Here is an 11,607-nt window from a genome sequence, read left to right as displayed (position 1 = left end):
ACTCATGGAGTGATCATGTCTTCTGAGTGGAAACCGGCCCTCAGTGCTGATCCAGTGCTTACTCAACTTAAACTTACATAACTAATGGATGGCCATGCAAAAACAAGGTACCTGAACATCTTTAACCATACATATAGGTAGCGAGTGAGTTGTCCTTTCTCATTGAGTTGGTACTGAGGACTGATCATTTGATGGTGCCAACCAAATAATCCTTACAAGCAAAAATGATCAAAATTGTCCACGAATGTCACCTGGGCAACTAAAAGGCAAATCAGAGAAAGTTTCTGGTGGCCAGGTATGGACAAACATCTTGAAAATGTAATCAGGCACTGCATGGCTTGTGCTGTATGTAGATCGCAGAAGATGTTTACCACCTCCTTGACTCTAGCATAGTAGCCCAATGGTCCCTAGGAAAAACTTGCTGTGGATATAATGGGGCCTTTTGATCACCAACCCACAAAACAAAGTTTTGGTATAGTGATGGTGGATTACTATTCCAGATGGCCAGAAGTTTCATTTGCTGACAACATTGCAACAAATATGGTGATCCAGTTCATGGCTGCAGTTTTTGCAAGAAAAAGTCTTCCTAAATAACTAGTCACTAACATTGGGACACAGCTTACCTCCTTTGAAATGGAGCAATTCTTGAATAACAATGGAATAAAACACAATACTATTTCCTTGCACTCTCCTTGGCTTAGTGGAAAGAATGAACAGGTCAGTGAAGGAAAGTTTACAACTGGCTACTACACAACAACCCTGGAATGAGGCAATCCATGAAACTCTATTTGCTTATCCAACTACTCATTCTACTACTGGAAAATCACTATTTAAACTGCTGAGAGGATGCAAAGCTACCACCAAACTTACTCAATGGCAACAACTGATAGAACTTTCCATACCATCTCACCTTGCAGATGCTGAGATTCATGATTGGGTAAGGGAGAAGCAACGAATATATAAAATGTATGTGGACCAGAAATAGGGTGCGAAACAGCAAACATTTCAGGTGGGGAGCTTTGTTTGAGTACTGTTGCCTTATAAAGTGAGAAAGGGGTGTTCCTGATATTCTGGACCAAAACAAATAATCAAAATCTGAGGAGATTCAGTCACATTAGATAGTGGAAAGAAACGGAAGAGTCTGAGACTTTCCAGCCTACATACTATGAGACAAGAGGGAAGGGAGTCTGATCTCAAGAGAGGAATTTGATCATGCCTCCAGTTTTGACCTCACAGATGAGGCTGATGAAAGGGATGGACAATTCTCAGTACCAGAGGAAAAATCAAAAACAGCTCCTGTGCCAGAGAACCCAAGACTTAGGAGAAGTGTGTGTGACAGGAGACCACTTCAAGACTTTGTCACTAAATCTTAATCAGCTCAATTTGGGTTGTTATAAAGGGTAAAATTATAAAATGGTGATGAAATGAGCATGACAACTACAAAAGTTACAAAGGAACCTCTGTAATTTGCAAAAACATGATGTTGACACTGAAATAACAGCTAGTTAAATCCTGACTATTAGGAGTGTGTGGAACCGGGTTCATTTTGAACTGGTCAGGTTTGAACTCAAGCCGGACCGGCCTCAAAAAAAGGGCCAGTCCAAGTTAAAACCAAACCTGATTCAAATCGAGCCGGTTCAATTGATCAGCATGGCAGCGACCATTTTGTCTGGCGTGTTTATAGGTTTTCGTCCAAACCAGTTCGCGGACCAGGGGTTCAGTTCAAATTCGAACTGAACCATCAAAAACTGTTCCATATACACCTCTAATGGACATTCTGTAATTGTTACTACTGAATGGACCTTTCATTTAACATCATAGACAGAAGCTGAAACGTTTTGCACATTATATCTGTTTGTTAATCAACAGTACATTTATATATTATTATATTATATGTGATATTTCTGGACTGCAGGCAGTGATTTGATAGTGTTCTGCATAAAAACAAATCTCTGGGCTAGATACAATGCTATGGCCTCTCAGAGGAGAAAGTCTCCTGGTTGTAGAGATGAACGAATCAGAGATTCCTAAGGCTTATTTGTGGGTATAATGCCCCCAGTTCCTTATTTGTAAGCATTGGTTGTGCATATCCTGTATCAACCTATTTGGCACAAAAACTGGACTTCGGGTGAGGCTGAATCCTTGGGCATCTCATAGAGGACAGTCTTCCAGTAATGGGAATATAGTATTGTCTACTCTGACTCATAGTGGCCCTCCAGGGTTTTCAGAAAGGTATTTCCCAACCCAGGAATTGAACCTGGGGCCTTCTGCATGCAAAGCAGATGCTCTACCACTGTGAGCTACAGCTTCATCCCCAAGTGGTGATGAGGAAACTGATGTCCTGGCCTGCTGAGAAATAACCAGCAGCCACTGAAAAGCAATAAAATATATGCATGGAAGGGGGTGACTGGGCAAAACTACAGTCATCCTTCTTGCCATCCCTAGTGAAACCCAAGGAAGCTGTATAGGCTGTTGACAAGGGAGGCACTGTGGTTCTTCTGGGCAGCATGCTTGTACATTGTGTATGGGTAAGGCAACATCACTGTGGCATTCATGCTGTTGGTGCATGTTGATTGGCAATTTCCATATGTGAAGGCAAATGGGGTGTGTGTGTATGTGTGAGGGTGTTATCAGTGAGCAAAGTTGTGATTGGTGGGTGGTAGCACAGTTGGGTAGGTGGTAGCAGGGAGCGTGTGCTGGTGTTGCCTGTTTCTGCAGCTGGGTTTGTGCTTTCTACTTTGCTGCTAGAAATGCAGTGGATCTGTTAAGGGGTGTGAGGAGAAACATTAAAATCCTCAGACAGCAAAGTATGCTCTGGTGGTAAAGAAGTTTCGCCCAAGAGACTATCTGGAGACATTAGGTTGAGTTAAACATATATATAAAGATTTATTAAGAAACTTTTAAAAAATCACATCCTGAAAGAGAGTCTTTGAACAACATACTCAAACAGGCACTAGCCTTCAAAAACTGTACAGTTCTAACTGACTCTAACTGACCAAGACAGAACTATTAACATCTCATCATGCCTCTAGTGGCCAGAAGAGGTTATTGTGGTGCTCAGAGCAATATTTTAGAATTATGACTTCTAACAGGATCATGGTGGCATTCCTCTTGGTGTAGCCGCTGCCAGGCCTAACAGACCATAAGAGGGGCCTGCCAGCCATTTCCCCTCCTCAGTGTTGATTTTTTTTTTTTTTTTAAAGAATATCCGAAGATATGGACATGTAACAAACCACTCATTGTATATCTCCAGGAGTCTGAGAAGTAAATGAACCTCCAGATTTTCACGGAAAGCTGCAATATTTCAGTGAACCATGACTAATGAATGCAGAACATGGCAATTATTGCATGAGGTAGCTAGGAAAAGTTTTGTTGTTGTTTTTTAACACTTGGGAGTGTGAGGTTTTTCCTTCTGCCAGACCTTAGACACACTTTACACAGTCTTTTTGTCATTAAAATATTCTTATGTAAGCCTAATTGACACAGTTAAGAGCTATTACTCACAGATGTCTGTTGCTATAGTAATAGGAGAGAAAGGCAGAATGCTCTTCACACTTAGCAAAATAATACACATTATCATATGTAAAGGCATTGTGTCCTGTTTGTAAAGCTACTCTTCAGAAGCCAAGCACTTTGTACATGTTGTAACAAGGATGAACTCTCATTAAAGAGTTCATATAATTTTTAACACATGCCAAAATGATAGAGGCGGAAGGAATTCAAATTATAAGTCATAATGTTCCAGGGCATGTCTTTAAATGCGCTGTGATCTCAACATTTTTGTTTGAGGTTTCAATAGTGCTGGATTTAGGCACAAGCTAAGTAAAGTACAGCTGAGGGCTTCACATTATGAAGGGTCTCTGAATACCAACCCCCCCCACCGCCCCCCCCCCAAAACCCAACTACATTTCAAGTTTTAAATAATTGTTTTCATTTAAAGGTATTTCTAATGCAAATAGGCTTATTGCAAGATGAGTTTTTGTTAGATTATTAGTTTTTTGTTGCATCTTTGACAAGTAAAAATAAAGCTTTATTATTTCTATTTTCATTGTCCCTTTTTAAAGAAGAATAATATCTTTTGTAATTCTGTGGGCTCTTTTAAACTCAACATATCTTAGGGCCTCAGCATGTTTTAATCCAGCCCTGGGTTTCAGGGAATCAGTTCTGTTCCCATGGAACTGAGGCTAGTGTCAGGCTCCAAAAAACACTATTTTTATTGTTTATTTTGGTCTGCTCTTGCTCTTTCTCCCAGGAATTCTGGTGGCATTTTTAACATAGCCAAGGCTTGGGTTTGATGGCACATGAAGCTGTATACTTGCTAAAACTAAGCTCATCTGGATCTGGTTGGGAAAAACATTTAGGATGTCCTGTGCTTCTTCCAAAGAATATTAACTTGCATTGATTAAATGGTAAGTAAACTCACATTTGTTTCAATAACTCAAAAAGTTGAAGGTTTCTATACTGAGGATTTCTACACATACAAGTATGTAATGTGCAAATTAATTGGCCAATGGATCGATTAATAAGCAGATTATTTAGAGCCAGTGTGATGTAGTGGGAGTTAGACTTGAACTGTGAAGAGCAATATTCAAATCCCTGCTTTAAAATCTCTCTCTCTCTCTCTCTCTTGCTCTCTTTCATATCTATCATAAAGGTTATTTTGAGAAATTAGGAGGCTGGAGGTAGAGATGTGCACAAAACTGGTTTTGCCGGTTCACCTCGAATCTGAATCGGATTCGAGCTGACCCGGGCCGGTTCAGTTTTGGGCTTGGTTGAACCAGATCCAGTTCAAGTTCAAACCGAGCCAGTTCGAACTGGCTCAGAGCTCTACTGATAAAGTAGATAAAGTAAAGGGGCAGTGGGGCTTGCCTAAGGGTAGAGCAGGCAGGAGGGGAGTAAGTAACTACTTAAAGTGCCGGCAGTGATGGCAGTAGTGGTGGCGGCTCTCCCCACCCCCCCTGGCATCCCCAAGAGTAGGCAGGACTGGCAGTGGCCTGGTTTGGCCTGGTTTGGGCCTCTGCACATGTGTGGAGGCCATTTTGGTGACAACCACAGCCACCACTTAAGCAATCCCTTAGGTTATCAGTGGCATTCCATAGCACCGACCATGGTTTCCTTCTGGACTGCTTCTCAGGTATAGCGATCGGGGGTGGTTCATTGCAGTGGTTTCAATCCTTTCATGGGGGGAGCTTCCAGAAGGTGGTGCTTAGGGACTTCTGCCCCATGGCTTCTGGGGTCCCACAAGGCTCAGTATTGTCCCCCATGCTACTTAACATCTACATGAAACTTACCCCTGCTAACTTACCCCTGCTAACTTGGCAAAGAGGCACCTTTTAACGTGGTGATTCTCTTTATTTAGCAGGGGGAGAGTAACTGGCCCTGTCCACCCTGAGCACAGTACCCCTCCAGTGACTGTTGCTGCTGACTGTCTTATGTTTCTTTTTAGATTGTGAACCCTTCGGGGACAGGGTTCCATCTTACTTGTTTGTTATTTCTCCATGTAAACCGCCCTGAGCCATTTTTGGAAGGGCGGTATAGAAATTGGATGGATGGATGAATGAATGAATGAATGAAACTGCTGGGAGAGGTCATCAGGAGGTTTGGACTGAAGTGTCATCAATATGCAGGTGACACTCAGTTCTACATTTCTCTGACAAGAGTCCAGAGAGCATGCTGTTGTTCACACACTGCCTAGGATCTTGTCCACTTCCTCAAGCTGCACTAACAGAAAAGGATCCATCACAATCAGACTAGATGGTTGCCGAATCACGTCTCCTGGAACTGCCAAAATCCTGGAGTCCAAATTGGCACAAATGCGAGCAACTTTATCTGTGAAGTGACAAGCAAACTGTTTCTTCCCCTGTCACACAGAGGCCTGTGTGAAGCAATGACTTTGCCACACAAAACAGCTCCAATGGCCTACATTGGGCAGGCACAATGGAGGAGAAAAATGTTTCTTCGCTGCCCCCATTGCCACAGAGTAGTCCCTAAAATGGGCTCTAGCCCGCGTTTGGAAAGGTTCATCACGGTTCTTCCTCCAGAGTCACTCTAGCCGTTGTCTTAGTGTAGCTCGTGCACATAGCCTGCACTGCTACAACACATTTTCCTTGTTTGTACACACATAATACTTTGCTGCCTAGAGTCACAGTCCATGCCATTTAGAAGCCTACACAGAGTGAGGGGGAAATCCTCAGAACTTGGAATTTGGCAGTACTATTGCAGAAGAGAGTTATAGTCATTGTAGAATACTCTGTGGTGGAGAGTAGCAGTGGAGTCTGCAGGGAGCATCTTTGGCAGAGGGAGGAGAAATGGGTACATTTGATCAGAGTCTGGGTTCTAGAGCAACCTGAATTACTCACATTACTTTTTTCATGGTTATTAGTCACTTTTTACATCATCTAACATAATACAATTTTTGCATGACTTGAATTGCTGAACTGCACAAATATACTTCTAGAACTGTACTTTTTGGGAGGCAGAGCTGCACATTGTGTGTCTGATTACACTTTTTTTTTTAAAAAAGGCCCTGTTTCCACCCTACCTGAAAGAAATGCATATTCTTATTATGGCACTGGAATAACTATCATTATTACACGAATCTTCCAATCAGTGTTCTCTCTCATTTTTGTCATCTCTATGCAGAAGTAGTTTTGTTCTGGGCAGGAGCATCAAGGCAGTGTGTGCACACCAGCATTTAGAATGGGGCCTTCCTGATTCAACCTGAGCGGGATCTAAAATTAAATGAGCAGACATCAAAAAGCTTGTGAGCACAGGCATGAGCACACGCCTTAGAGGGAAACACTGCTCCCAACACGGACAACTTTGACTCTAGACCACCATATTTGTCAGTGGATAAGCTCTGAGAGAATTGTGTCTTCTTCAGAGACAGACAACCAGTCTGGCAACTAGGAGGATGATATAAACATGCTCTGAGGGAGCAGGCCGCAAAGACAGTCTGTTCTTCCTCCACAGGTATATGCAAATACCATTTTGTATTTCCACATGGGATGCTAGGCAGCACCTGACAGAAATGTTTCCATCCACATAAGGCACTACATAACAACAGAAGTGGAAGAAACAAAGTTGCATTGTAAAAATTAAACAAACAAGTTGTAAACAAACAAACAAAGTGTGCTTATTATTATTATTATTATTATTATTATTATTATTATTATAGCGCTTGTGTGCTTCTCTCATGCCATTTCTATGCACCTGGTAGATATGGGGCAGAAAGGGAAGAGAAGCATTCTAAAATGAGATTGGGGCGAAGCCACCATTGGGCAAACAGATTCAAAGAACCTGGGCCACCACCAATCAGGGGCCACAAGCACGGCCCCAGACATGCCCCCTCGCATCTGACGTCAGACACGGGCGGCATTATTTCGGTCCAAATGGGGCCACACATCCTCATTTGGAACCGAAACCGGCCCACACTGCGTTGGCAGCATGGCCGAAGTGACTCTCCCTGCCTTAAAGGCAGAGAGAGCTGCTCCTGGTCTCTCTTCCAACGCAGCGAGGCCGATCGAGCTCCCTCCCAAATGGGGCCGCACCGTTTAGGAGAGAGATTGGCCCGCGCTGCATTGGCAGAGGGGCCGGAAAGGTTCTCCTTGCCTTTAAGGCAGGGAGTGTAACTCTAGCTCATGCTGCCCAATGCAGCGTGGGCCGATCTCCCTTCCAAATAGGGCTTCACGGCCCCATTTGGGAGGGAGACCACGCCCCCGTGTCTGACATCAGATGTGGGGGCTGGGCTATGGGGGCACACACAGGCCACTGCCAGCCTCCCTACGCTACTGAATGACATGTATATTCTAAACCTATTATATTGCTGTGGTAAATGACTGGATGGGAGACAACTAGTAGGGACCCCTATAAATGCTACCTTATGAACATAAGAACAGCCCTGCTGGATCAAGCCCAAGGCCTACCTAGTCCAGCATCCTGTTTCACACAGTGGCCCACCAGATGCCTCTGGGAAGCCCACAGGCAAGAGCTGAGGGCATGCTCTCTCTCCTGCTGTTGCTCCCTTGCAGTTCCCTACCTTGAGTTCTGTTGGAGAAAGGCAGGCTGGATAGATAGATAGATAGATAGATAGATAGATAGATAGATAGATAGATAGATAGATCCTTACAACAACCCTGTTTGGTAGGACAACCTAAAATATTGTGGTGGTGGTGGTGGTGATGAAGAAGTAATATTTATATACCACTTTTCAACTCAGAAAGTTCACACAGCATTCAAAAAGGTAATACAAGGGAGACACCAGCAACAGTCACTGGAAGGGATGCTGTGCTAAGGACAGTTGCTCTCCCCTTGTGAAATATATGAGAGTTGCCACTTTGAAAGATGCTTCTTTGCCCAGTTAGTAGTGGTGGCTTGACCCAATGGATTAGCCCAAGGCTTAGGCCACCCAGTAAGTTTCATAGCTGAGGGTCAAAGTGTACATAAGGTGGGAGATTAGATCTGTGGTTTGATTTCCTGGCATCTTTTATTTGCATTAAAATTATCACAAGAGGTTTTCATATTAATCAGGGCTGTGGTGTGAGGGGATGCGAGAGTTTTTAAACATCTTTCTCTAACTTAACTTTCCCCCTTTAAAGCTGATTTTAACCTCAGTGGTGAAAAAAGAGAAATATAATATGAGTCTCTCTCGCTTGCATGTAATTTCATCTTCATCTTAATGTAGCCATGCAGAGGAAGACTATACAGGAGAGAGGGAGCAGCTTCTTAGCATTTCCGCACTAAAAATCTAGCTTTTTTCGTTATAGCATTTTCTTCATGCTGCTTTCCTGCCTCCCCCACTATCACAGGAACTACTTGGAAAAACAAAAACAGGCTAGCCTTCCCTTTTATGCCCTTTCCCCCTAATCTTTGTGCCTGAGAGGGAAATAATGTGTGTGAAAATAACACAACTGGTGAAGTGTTAAAAATAGCCAGGTTGATTTTAATGTTATGTTCAGTGTCCTGTAATGAACCCCCTTTTCTTTCTGAAACTGACTATTTTCAGACTGAAAGCTTTTAAGAGAGAAGTGTGAGTCAAGAACCTGAAATGAAGGTTCTATTACCCCTGCTAAGTTGGCAACAAGGCACCTTTCAAAGTGACTTTCTCTATTCCCTTCCCAGTACCTGTTGCTGGTATATCTTTATGTTTCTTTTTAGACTGAGCCCTTTTAGTACAAGGAACCATATTCTCATTGCCTTTGCTGTGTCAGCCACTTCAAAAACTTTGCTGATCTTGTTGAGTAGCAGTGTAAAAGCATTCTTAAAAATAAACTTTTTTTAAAAAAAAGTCCGTATCCTTAACGATGTTATTTTAAAATATATTTTAAAACATAAAACATAAAACATAAAAACACAAGGTTCTATGTTACTATTGTGCAGATACGAGCATCTGCCCTAAAACACATCTGTAAGCACAGCCTGCTTTTTCTTCTTTTGCTTTATTCCTAGAAGCTCCACTAGTATCTCACTTTTTGTTTATTATTCAGAGATGTGAAAAACGGGGTTTGTTCCAGCCCAGGTACAATATGTTCATGTTCCATTTACACAGAGGCCTTCACTTCAGATACTATGATGTATTTTGACCTGACAATGCCATTAACAGCTCGGCTTGTTCTGATAGTGGGACGGTGTTTGCTGTTCCTGCAGGTCTGGCAATTACACCTCCTTACACCATTGTCGGTCTGATATTTACATTTTCACTGTTCATGCTTTGAATTAAGTCCCAAGGGAAGTCTTGAAATCAAAGTGCATTTATAGAACACCTTTCTCAAGCAGTCACTTCATTCTTAAAAATGCATTCCTGGCTTTTCTCCAGCTATAGCTGCACTATTTGCTAAAGCCCCGGAAAACAGGACTACAAGTTTTAATTATTAGATCAGTCCGCTAAAGCTTTGCTTGAAGATCAGTTTTAAACTGAGTTAAGAACACACTGGTTTGTTTTGAGGCTATCTTGATTCTGGTGTATCACTGTGCTAAGGAAAAAGAAAAATTAAGGATATATTTTCCTTCTTCCAGTGAATATCAGCTTTTATTTATTAAAATTGTAAATTATCTCACTCTTGCTTCAGTATCTCAAAAAGAGGCCTGTACTGATTTATTCATATCCAGATAAAATGTATTTAAGTCTGACCAACAGATAGATTAATCAGTAGATTAGAGCCAGTGTGGTGTCGTTAGAGTGCTGGACTAGGACCGGGAAGACCCGAGTTCAAATCCCTATTCAGCCATGATACTTGCTTGGTGACTCTGGGCCAGTCATTTCTCTCTCAGTCTAACCTACTTCACAGGGTTGTTGTGAGGAGAAACTTAAGTATGTAGTACACCACTCTGGGCTCCTTGGAGGAAGAGTGGGATATAAAATGTAAATAATAATAATAATAATAATAGCCAGTAGTTGAACTTGGACTGGGAAGGCTAGATCAAGCCTCTGCTTGATAGTGAAGTTCCCTGGATGACCTTGCCCTCTCCACCTCTCTTTCTCAGCATTATTTATTTATTTATTTATTTTTACATTTATATCCCGCGCTTCCTCCAAGGAGCCCAGAGCGGTGTGCTACATACTTGAGTTTCTCCTCACAACAACCCTGGAAGTAGGTTAGGCTGAGAGAGAAGTGACTGGCCCAGAGTCACCCACCTAGTATCATGGCTGAATGGGGATTTGAACTTGGGTCTCCCCGGTCCTAGTTCAGCACTCTAACCACTATACCACACTGGCTCTCAAATCTACCTCAAAATTGTTCTGAGGATTAAGTAGATAGGGTGCAGTGGTGGGACCATGCAGACTACTTTGCATCTGAGACAAGAAGGATGAGATTCAATATTATAAACTCAGCTTCCACACTACCTGAATGGAATGCATTTCACCCTTGCTTGCAACCAAAAGACAAAATCTGCTGTTAGAAATATTTCCCAACACTGATCACTTTGATTCTAGTCCACTATATGTGTCAGTGTATAAACTCAGTGTCTGAGAAATGCATGTTCTTTAGTCACGGAAACCCGGCAAAGAGGATGATGCTCTAAGCATCCTATGAGGGAGCATGGCACAAAGGCAGCCCATTAACCTCCTTCACAGGTATATGCAAATAATACTGTTTTGTATTTCCATGCTGGATGCTGGGCAGCAGCAAATGGACATTTTCCCATCCAAATTGGAGAATGCATAGGAACATAGGAAGAACAGAAGTTGAATTTTTGCTTAAATAAAACAAACACACATTTTTATTATTTATTAAAAAGCTTTTGAGTACCTTTGTGCCATTTGAATGCATCCAGGAACGTAGTAAAAATGGAGCAGAAAGAGAAGAGAAGCATTTTAAAATAAAATGTAGATTCTAAACCCATGACATTCCCCTGTAATTTCTATCTTCTTAGGCAGTGTGTAGTTTTAATATGACTACTATTAGCTGACATACTGAAGAAAATCACTCAAAGTAGTCTCAAGACAGCCTAACTCGTCCTTTTAATTTCAACCAAACAACTTCTGAATAATTTCCCTCAGTATGTCAGGCAGTTTTATTATCATGCCATTTGGTGTACATAGCAATTTACAGAGTAATATAACCATGACGACCGGTAAGGTCCCTGCCCTGTTCCCCTGCTAAATGG

The 11,607-nt window shown here is 42.1% G+C and overlaps 1 long non-coding RNA gene across 3 annotated transcripts in view; it reads left to right on the top strand.

The window, feature by feature from the left end:
* The first annotated feature begins 3,015 nt into the window (after positions 1–3,015).
* LOC128322120 (uncharacterized) overlaps positions 3,016–11,607 on the top strand; it is a 47,507-nt gene continuing 38,915 nt past the window's right edge. For 2 of the 3 annotated variants that reach the window (XR_008305535.1, XR_008305534.1), the window contains exons 1-2: positions 3,016–3,353; positions 4,253–4,409. This is a non-coding gene — a long non-coding RNA (uncharacterized LOC128322120). Of the gene's footprint in view, positions 3,354–4,252; positions 4,410–6,972; positions 7,078–11,607 lie in introns of those variants that run through there. The other variant, XR_008305533.1, reaches the window with a different exon arrangement.

The sequence above is a fragment of the Hemicordylus capensis genome, chromosome 4 (assembly GCF_027244095.1).
Source record: "Hemicordylus capensis ecotype Gifberg chromosome 4, rHemCap1.1.pri, whole genome shotgun sequence".
Lineage (NCBI taxonomy): Eukaryota > Metazoa > Chordata > Lepidosauria > Squamata > Cordylidae > Hemicordylus > Hemicordylus capensis.
This window is presented reverse-complemented; position numbering and strand designations above follow the sequence as displayed.